We start from the raw sequence: 10,624 nt of genomic DNA, 5'->3' as shown, positions 1-10,624 counted from the left end.
TTTGTGAAGTCTGTGTTAAAAGCAGCCGGTAGTTGGCTATGGCAGAGGGCTGAGGAAAGGATATCAGTTAAATCTCTCTGAAACTCAGCTTTCTCATCTTTGAAATGGGAACAAGACATAGGTGAAAGCCCAGCTTCTTAATTAGAAAATTAGAGACAGTAAAGGTTTCCGAACTCACAATGATGAAAAATTAATCAAAACTGAAATGTGTGGTGGATCTAGGGTGTTTCTCTCAACATCAGTCCATGTTCAATTGTGTGACTTTGTTGGTTCTGAACACACGTGTGCACACACACACACACACCATTCTGCTGTGTAATACCAGAATCTCAATGGGTAACACTTCCATTCTGAGGAGACTACTGTACCTTGGGACCTGCAACATTTGTACCCGCTTATTCAGTTTTCTGTCCATCTAGAAATATAATAATTTAATTATGAGAACAAAAACTTTTGGAGCTCCAGTGGTGCCACCTGCTAGCACGTGGTATTTATATGGCCACCACTTTCCCACGAGTACAAAAACTTTAAACATTTTCCAAATGTCAGTCCTTAGTCTCTGTCTTAGTCAGGGTTTCTATTCCTGCACAAGCATCATGACCAAGAAGCAAGTTGGGGAGGAAAGGGTTTATTCAGCTTACATTTCCGCATTGCTGTTCATCACCAAAGGAAGTCAGGAAAGGAACTCAAGCAGATCAGGAAGCAGGAGCTGATGCAGAGGCCATGAAAGGATGTAACTTACTGGCTTGCTTTCTTATAGAACCCAAGACTACCAGCCCAGGGATGGCACCATCCACAATGGGCCCTCTCACCCTTGATCACTAATTGAAAAATGCTTTACAGCTGGATCTCATGGAGGCATTTCCTTTCTTTGTAATAACTCCAGCTTGTACACAAGTTGATACATAAAACCAGCCTGTACAGGCTCTAAGTATCAAATCCGTATGTCTCTGGCTTGCATTGTGTTAAAATGTTTGATGTGAAGTTTGCTGTTTGAATTGATGACTTCAGTCACACACACACAGACACACAGACACACACACACACACACACACACAAACACACACACACATCACTATGTGAGTTTAACTTGGGATTAGCACAGAAATTCCAAGTTACCCAAATGACCCAGATACTCGCCTGTATCTTGTATTCTTTATTTATGCAAAGCTGAGTTTTCAGCATTGATGATTATAAAATCAAACTATTGATCAGCCTGCAACCCTCTGAAGATGGTCTGAGTTGTGAAGCATCAGATATTCAGCCAAGATCTTATCTTTATGTAAAAATCAACAAGCGCAGCCATGTATCTCATTAGTGTGTGAATTTGTTTTAATCTTAATACATGGAAAAGCTCTTTGCATAGCAAATAATTATTTCAAAATAAAATTTATTATGATTTATCATCAGTAAATGCTTGATTTGTAAATGCATTTTCTACATGTGTATCCCATAACATAGAAATTTCTCGGGTGAAAAAGGTGTCTCATGTGGGAAAAGTTTAAGAAGCCCTGTTGTGAAGCATGACTACAGGTCCGATGAGAAGGTAAAAATATTGAAGTTTCAGACATATGGTAAGATCTTCCTACACTTGTTACAGAAATCATGACCTGATTGGAAAGCAAAGTGAGCAGCAATGGTGGGACTCCCCAGGTCCCTGTGACAGGGAGATCCAGGTTTTTTAAAGAATTTGACTTAAAACACATTTTTCAAAATATATATATCCACACATTTAAATACACACACACATACACACACACGCCTATGACTATGACCAAGGCTAATTATAAAAGACAACATTTAATTGGGACTGGCTTATAGGTTCAGAGGTTTGATCTATTATCATGTAAGTAGGAGCATGGCAGCATCCAGGCAGGCATGGAATGGGAGGAGCTGAGAGTTCTACATCTTCATCTGAAGGCTGCTAGGAGAAGACTGCTGGCTTCCAGGCAGCTAGGCATTGTGTCTCAAAGCCCACCCCCACAGCGATTCACTTTCTCCAAGGCCACAACTTCTAATAGTGCCACTCTCTTGGCCAAATATATTCAAACCACCAACACAACACAAACACACACACACACACACACACACACACTTTCCTCCTTAGTTCTAACTTCTTTTGTCATGTCTACAACCAATAGGGGCTTTGGATGTGGTAAAGCAGAACTCCTGTCTTTCTCCATGATCAGTCTACTGCCTTTGGCAATTAGTGGTCTGAACAGTGAAGTCCAAACACTCAGGCAACTTAATTATTTCTCTTTCTTTTTCCCTTAGTCAAGAGCCAGCAAATGACACATTGGCTTGTCTAGGGTTTTTAAAAATGTGCCTTTCGACTGTGCTCTGGAACTGATGACCCTTCTCTCAGACCACATTCAATTAATATGCAAATGAACTAGACCTTCTGGGTCAGCATCCAAGTTCAGAATCAAAGCAAATCTAAAGCTAGAGGCAGAGGTGGTGTGGGAGCATGGAGTGCTATTGAGTGCTTGGCACAGTTCAGAGAGGGTTTAGAGTTTAGGATCAGTCTGAGCTCCACAACCTACTTGCTGGTTGCCATGGTCATGACACTGACCCTAATTGAGGCTGAGTTTTATCAGTCTTACAATGGGAATGATGCTACTTTAGCCTAGTGATGTCACAGTACTTGATCTGTACCTGGGAGCTCTTGGCTAAGAGCAAGACTTGCTACTTCAGTCCTCACTTTCTTTCTGGTTCAAACACTCACTGCCAATCAGAAGCTAAGTAGTGCCAAGTTGGTAATGCTCATGAGTGAAGACGGCCAGAGAGGCATGCAGAACATCTGGGAAAAGTGAGGACTATGACAAACTAGAATGCATGAGCCCCATAGGGATACAAGATAGCACCAATCACCTGGCTTGTACCAATTTCAGATTTTATAAAAGGTTTGTTGCTTACTTTACATGTATGTGTATGTTTATGTATGTGAATGTGCCTGAGTGTGTGTGTGTGTTTGTGTGTGTGTGTGTGTGTGTGTATGTATGTATGTATGTATGTATGTATGTATGTATGTATGAATGTATACCAAGTGCATCCAGTGCTCAGAGGCCAGGCTAGAGGATTAGATTCCTTCGAAGTGGATATGCAGGTTAAGCCAGCAGATATGAGTTCTGGGAACTGAACTTGGGTCTTAAGAGCAGAAACGCAGGTAACTGCTGATCTATCTCTCCGCCTTCCACAATTTTACAATTTTAAGAGGAGCTTGAAATCTAGATTTTATCAGATAACATCCAATAATTGTTGTAAGACAAAGAAAATATCTCCATGGTGTCTCCACAGATGAGCACACACTGTGCCTGGGAAAGAGTGTCCTCACTGGGCTTCACTTAGTGGACCTTGTAGCTGGCCTACTTCTGCACTATCCCTGTCTCTTCTTTAACTCCCTGAGTTCCACCCTTCCACTCCAGTTTTGTCTCTCTCTCTCACACACACACACACACACACACACACACACGCACACGCACACGCACACGCACACACACGCACACACACACAAACACAGACACACACGCTCCATCAAGAGCAAAATAAAGAATCTGTCACTCCCATATACAAAGGGATTTCTTTGATCTCCACAGTCATTGGGGAACAAGTTCTCAGATCTACTAGCAAACTTTTCTAACAAAGGCTGTGTTCTGTGATCCAAGGTGCCAGAGAGGAACAGACAGGAGATGAGTGGAAACCCCAGAAACCCCCAGAGTGCTTCTCACACCCAGGTTCCGTTTCTCACTCTTCCACTGGGAGACTAAGTGGAAAGGTCACTGGAGAGACTTGCTTCTTGGTTTTCCATTCACGTGACAGGATTTACAATACATCCTCTCATGTTATCCTTTCAAAGAGGCTAAAAGGTCCAATCCCAACTGTATATTTTCTCAATGCCTGTTCTAGGCCACCCACTTTCAAGAAGGTAGACATGCTCAAATGACAGAGATCAACCCTTTTTGCAAAGGTTCATCCAGGAACTTTTGCCCTAGAAGAAAGTGCCTGGACTACAGGAATGATACTAGAACAGTAGGAGGAAAAAGAAAGGGTCTCCAAAGTTTGTAGAAGAGAAGTCAAAGTTAAATAAAAAGTTATTGGGTGGGGAAAAGAAAATTGTAAAAACATTTTATTGAACATCAATGATGCTGCATAATGATGTAGGGACTTTATTTGGATACTTACTATTTGTTCATTTACTTATTCATTCTGGTCAGTTATTGGGTATCCTCCCAAGTACCCAATTCAGAATGAAGAATCCTGATCATCTTTACACTAATGATGCTAAGATCAGACTGTGGCTTCCACGGTGAGTTGGTATCTTGGTTTCGGTCTCTCCTAGGGACCACTAAGATTTTATTGAAAGTGAACCGACAAATGAATACATCTCAGCTCTGGTCCTATTTTAGCACTGACTTCCAAAAGTTTTTGTAAATGTCAACCACTTTCGATGTTACAAACTCAGGTCTAGCTGTCAAATGAACATCATTTGGAAGACTGTAGGCTTAGAACTCTTAAGTTCCCAAGGCTTTGAAAAGAGCCTGTTTCCTGTGTGGTCAGTGCACATTCCTTCTGGGAAGGAATTCAGAGACAAAGAACGCCCATAGATGTAGCAGCCAGCATGAGGCAAACTCTTCTCTGTGACTTTTCCCTAGTCCTGCTTTGGTGGCAGAAGGATGTGAGTGTTTGTTTTGGCCCAGAGCATCTGTACTCTGTTTTAGCAGGTAATGAGGTATGTCTCACTGTATTTTGGAGCCAGGTGGAGCTCCCACAAAAACAAAGCAGAGCTGGCCCAGGGCCAGGGAGAACAGGGTGGGGACCAAGAGCTGAGGAGAAGAGCCTGGAAAGGTACGACTGTTGAGGTAAGTGGTGAATAAGCCTAAGGCTTCAGCTGCCTGGGACTTCTGGAAAATAGTCATCACATAAAGTCTACCATCCCAGGGCTTCTTTTTGATCATAAGGGAAAATCTTGATTCTTCTACACACCCCCTGATGCCTTTCCTTCCTTCACTCACTCATCCTGACAACCCACTCTACCGGCAGGCTCACTTTTAGCTACCAGCATGCAGCAATAAATAAGAGGGAAAGAGACAATGGACATGCGCATTAAAATATAAAACACCAAATGCGGCAGAGATGAATGAGTTTCTGGGGAAAAAAATCCAGAGGAGGAGACAACTCACTGAATCAGCAAGAATCTGAGAAAGCTGCCCAGAGAAAGTGGGAAAAGGGCTATGTGTTAGGCCCCAGGAATAAGTAATATGGAACTTTATCCAAGAAGTTGTAAAGATCAATCACAAGGAGCCAAGAAGGGTCGAATGTGTTCCCAGAAGGGGGAAACTCTAGTTTGTGGCTGGGTCATATACTTGTGCTGTTTGTATCTTGTTCCACAAAATAGGATGTCTTTCAGCTTGCTGAGCTTTCCAGAATGATCCAAGATGGTATCAGCCTTGAACATATCAAAGTTCATCTTCTAAGTATGTGTTTGTGCACTTGAGTGTGAGGGCATATGCACTCGTGGGACTATGAACTTGTGGGCATATGCACTCGTGGGCCAGGGATTGATGTTGGGCATCTTCCTCTATCTCTGTTCCCTCCCTGGTGTTGTTACTTGGACAGGGCCTCTCTATGTACCTGGAGATCACCCGTTGGCTAGCCTGGCTGGTGAGTTAGCTCTAGTGCTAAAGTTATAGGTTCATACTACCACGTCTTGCTTTGACATAGGTATTAGAAATGGAAACTCGGTCTTTAAGTTTTTGTGGCAAACACTTTAGCAGAAGCTGTTCTCATTTGGGTAAAACCTAGCCTCAAGCCAGAGCCATCTATTAATCAAACTGTGGGCTGGATTACAAAGTGCTGGTTTCTGCTGGTTTCGGTGGTGCAGGCCTTTAATCTCAGCACTTGGGAGGCAGAGGCAGGCGGATTTCTGAGTTCAAGGTCAGCCTGGTCTACAGAGTGAGTTCCAGGATAGCCAGGGCTATACAAAGAAACCTTGTCTTGAAAAACAAAAACAAAAACAAACAAACAAACAAACCAACAACAAAACAAGTGCTAGTTTCTCCCAGACAGGGTCTTTATGAAAGTTCCCAGCCCTCCCCATCATAATCTGTGATATTTGTCTCCCAGCTTTCAGACACAACTTTCTATTCCAGTGCTTTCTCCGTGCCATTTCAAGCAGTGTTCCCCTAAGGAGTCTGATGCACTTATATGATTTCCTGAATAAATCCTTCATTGGTCCCTCATGACTTCAGGTTAAAACCAAGCATGTTGTCACAGCTCACGGAAGTCCTTCGTATCTCGGTGCACATTTACATTCAGCAGATGCACACAGTGCCCTGGATAGGCACTCTTTCTCTTCCAGCTATGTCCCCTCTTCCTGCTCAGACACCCCATCAAGCTCCCTCACCTGCCCATTCCCCATTAAGCTGAAGCCAAGATTTCCATTTCTACTCATCCTGTTGTTATCTCTAGCAAACACCTGGTAGCCCTAACTCCTGAGCAGACTGGGGCCATCTCTGCCAAGCCTGTTTGCTTAGCCCAGGGCATTCTCTCCTAGAGAGGGCATGTGACACTATGTCTTTGCTGACAGACTCAAATAGCAAAAGCAGCAGCAGCAGCAGCAGCAGCAGCAGCAGCAGCAGCAGCAGCAGCAGCAGCAATCACTTGCTGAGAACTGGGTGTCCTAAGGCTAATGGCCACCCTGTAATGGAGGAATTAGCATTCCCAGTTCATAGCTGAGAAACGAAGGCAATATGGGTTTTATTATAGAGTGCAGAGGTTCTCACATGAGGACCCAGTCTAGTGGCAGTGGCAGCAGTGGCAGTAGTGACAGCAGTGGCAGCAGGGGACTTACGAGAAATGCAGATTCCCAAGCTAAAGCTGGACCTAGTGAATCAGATTTTCATGAGGCGGCCCCATCTTATTGTCCTTAAAAGGCAATCCCAGTGTACATCAGAATGTGTGAAGCACTGGCCTGATGTCATTCTGCTGGTGACAAGTGGAGCTGGAGGGTTAGCTTCCTTTGATGACACTTGGTGAAAAAAATAACACTGCAGAAAATTGGGCTCTTATCATCGGTGTGTGGCTAGCCTTTGGCTTGGCTCAGAGTGTGGGGGTGGAGTGGGGGTCTCTTAGAGTCACTACTGAGAGTCACAGCCTCTCCCTGCCTACAACCCACTTACAGCATTTTGATTATTCCTTTCCTTCAATTCCTCCACAGGACTTCCCACCAGGTAGCATCCTGTGATTTGAAATACATATTTATTAGCGATCTGTGTCCTCCATGGCAAAGGATGCAGCCAGTGTGAGATAAACAACAGAGGTTTATCTGCACACAATTCTGGAAGCTGTGCAACCAGGCTCACGGTTCCGGGGAGAGACCTATGGCTTGCTGGCTCACAGATGGCCATCTTTTTGTGAGTCACAGATGGGCTATAACAAATGCCCAAGCCCCCTGTCCCCATTTCTCCTAGAGAATGTCTTCAGGCCCGGTCTGTTCATCCTACCACTTGGGTGCCTAGGGATTCCTATGCATTTTGGGGAGACATATTTCCCTATAACAATTTTACACCACCTGAATGTAACAAATCCCTCTGGGGGAGGGGTTTATTCCATTTGCTAATTCTGAAATAGTCCATGCATGGAACACACTGAGAACACATAGTAGGGGCACCATTAATAATATTTTAACAAATCCATCCCTCAGCTGACTGGTGACACAGAAAGAAGACTGTGGCTGGATTTACACAAAATCCTACTTCTCCCCTTCTTTCCCTCAGTTATCTGTCCTGATGAGCTGTTGTCCCTCCCAACAAGGCCATTTTCCAGAAACATCCCTTTACCAACCACCACCACTTGCAGGAAAAGCATCTCTTCCCACAATGCCCGCAGAATGGTTACCCTAGGCATGATGTATTTAATGTCCTCAGTGCTTTGTCTTAATGGTCCACGAACTGGAGATTCTCTCAGTAATGACAGTAAATGCGTTTGAAATGCTCATATCGACCCAGGCAAGGCTGCATATTTGCTCATCAAATTTTCATGTTAAAATTAAAATTTTTTTTTTTTTTTGTAGGAAAAGAGAAGCTGAAGTGTTGATTCCAACCCATCTCTGTGGCATACAGTTTTTCCCCCTGATGAAAAGAGAGGCTTCCAGCTTTCTCTCCTCCCTCAACTACCACCACCACAGGGGCAAAGAGGGAGGGGAAAACTAGAATTGTTTAGGCCTTACCACATTCTCCTCGTACTTATTAGTTACATGTACATGCAACGCTTGCCTTTGGGCAAAAGCAATACCACTGTCATTCCCTTGTTTTACCTCAAGTAAAACCTCCCCAGAGTTCCCTTGGCCCTCATCCTCAAAAGCAACCCTCCTGCCTTTGTCAGGAGATGCAGAGCACACCCCCCCACCCACACAGGTTTTCATTTATCTAATCATTCTAGAACACTGCCTCATGGGCCCCTTTGTCACTGTCTCTGTTGTGATCAATGATCACCTGATTATGTTCTTTTAGGCTTTGTCAAGACTTGTAACCATTTTGTTCCTTCATTTGTGTGTGAACATGCATGTTCAGGTTCATGTTACACATATGTGCATGGGGAGGCTAGAGGTTGACAACGCATTTCTTCTTCTGTGCTCTCTGATCTTATTTTTAAAGACAGAGTCTCACACTGAGCCTGCAGCTTGCTGAGTTGACTAAACTGGCTGGCCAGAGAGCCCCAGGGATTGTTTTGTCTCTATCCTCTTAGCTCTTGGAATAGAGGTACCTGACTTTTTACATCTGTGTTGGTAACTGAATTCGAGTCCTTCTGTTCGCACAGCAAGCACTCAACTATCTTTATTCCATCTTCCCATCCACCCATTCACCCCTTTCCTGCCCCTCCCGACTCATGTCCACTCTAGGCTATGCCAAGACTTAGAGAAACACAGCTGCCCTCTCCTTCCTGGGGTTCAGAAAAGGAGATAGCAATGTTCACTGACTTCTTAATTTGTCAGTTGTCCACAGTGGCCTACCACGCTAGCTAGCTCTACCAATCTCGAAGGGGGAAACAGCATAGCTACTTTCTCAATGAGGATCTCAAGGATGACCCAGTTATAGGAATTTTCCAATATAAAACAGAGAAGCGAAACTTCTTCAAGGATCAACCAAGACTGCCCAGCTCAGTAGCAAAATCAGCTGACATGGGTTCAGTTTCTGGCTCTGGCACCCCTGCTCAGGGGAGGTATGACTGGCATTGTTTCAGTTTTTTAACCTGGGAAACGAGGGCAATAACAGTACCTGCTTCCTGAGATTCAAGGAGGAAAACCAAGTCTAAAAATATGAAGAAGTTTGATCAATTTCTTTTACAGAGCAGTCGCTTGATACATTTAGCCTGGTGTTTTGACTTCACCACACTGGTAATTCGTAATTTCTCACATCTGAATCAGCTTTTACAACACTCTCTGTTACGAGAGACTTCTTAAAAGAGCCCTAGCAATGTTCTCTCAGTTTTCAGCTGAGGAAATGAAGGACCAGAGTTTTGCAGCTACTTGGTCAAGTCACAGAGTAAAGAAGTTGGCAGAGCTGGGAACCCGTCCAAGGCCTCTGCTCTTTCTGTCGTCTTCTGCCTCATATGAGCTCCAGGCCTCCCAGATACCCTTGTGGCATTAAGGAGCCAAGACTTCTCCTTAAACAAGATGATCAAAACATGTTAAGAGATTAAACATGTTAAAACATGTTAAGGGAGATTCAAACCAACCCTTATAAGAAAAACTGGTGGACGCATAAGAGGAACTGTCTGGGTTCTGTGCAAAGGCCTCCTAGTGAGCAAACAAGGGTCTTTCTGACCTCATCTGGTTTTACCCTGTATTTCTTAGAAGACCCTTAGTAGGTGGGCATCAATATGATGGTTGACTAAACAATGTCCCCTAATCTTTTTCTTCCACCTACCGTGAAAAAAAAATTACCCTGCCATACTGTCCAGTCTGCCATTTCAGATATTTCTTAGGAGCCAAATACTGTCCTTCCTTCCTGTAGGGCATCCTTTCTGTAGGGCAGAGGATGACCCCAGACTCCAGCTCCTTAGCATACAGTAGTACCTCTGAGACCGTCTTCTCTGTGTGGCCCAGATGCTCAGCCTCATCTTGCAGCCACATGATACACTGATGTTCCTCAGTTCTCAGAGGCTTCATAACTCATTCTTTCTCCTAGACTCATTTCTTCCTCCTTTCTCTCATCCCATATCTTTTTCTCCTTTCTCTGTCACGTGACAGTCTTGCAATATAGCCTTACCAAAGCCCTGTGTTGACTAGGCCTTTATTCCTGAGTACTCCTTCTGGCCTATATACCCAGAAGCAGAGCACAGGTACCTGAAGTCACACATAGACTTCTGGGCTCTCTTCTCTGTTCTCCCTTGCTTATCCAATATAAAGTTCCACAGATAAGTAAGTACCTCAAGTGTGATGTCTAAACAAGGCAAGCTAGCATGCACCTGAGTGGCAGCCATTGGACCAGGTACCCCTTCTCCTTATGTTAGCTTCATGGGTACCTCAGAAAAATCCAGAAAGGTAGTCCTCATACCCACTACCTAGAAAGAATAAACAAGACCCATATGAAACATTATGGCTAAACTTGAGGGTTTAAATCAG

At 43.9% G+C, this 10,624-nt stretch overlaps 1 long non-coding RNA gene across 1 annotated transcript; it reads left to right on the top strand.

The window, feature by feature from the left end:
* Positions 1–2,497: 2,497 nt before the first annotated feature.
* Positions 2,498–8,280, top strand: LOC116102579. Its single transcript, XR_004123231.1, has 3 exons — positions 2,498–2,903; positions 7,217–7,412; positions 8,072–8,280. It is a non-coding gene; the product is annotated as an uncharacterized LOC116102579 (long non-coding RNA).
* The last annotated feature ends 2,344 nt before the right edge of the window (positions 8,281–10,624 follow it).

Source organism: Mastomys coucha, unplaced genomic scaffold, assembly GCF_008632895.1.
Source record: "Mastomys coucha isolate ucsf_1 unplaced genomic scaffold, UCSF_Mcou_1 pScaffold21, whole genome shotgun sequence".
Taxonomy (NCBI): Eukaryota; Metazoa; Chordata; class Mammalia; order Rodentia; family Muridae; genus Mastomys; species Mastomys coucha.
This window is presented reverse-complemented; position numbering and strand designations above follow the sequence as displayed.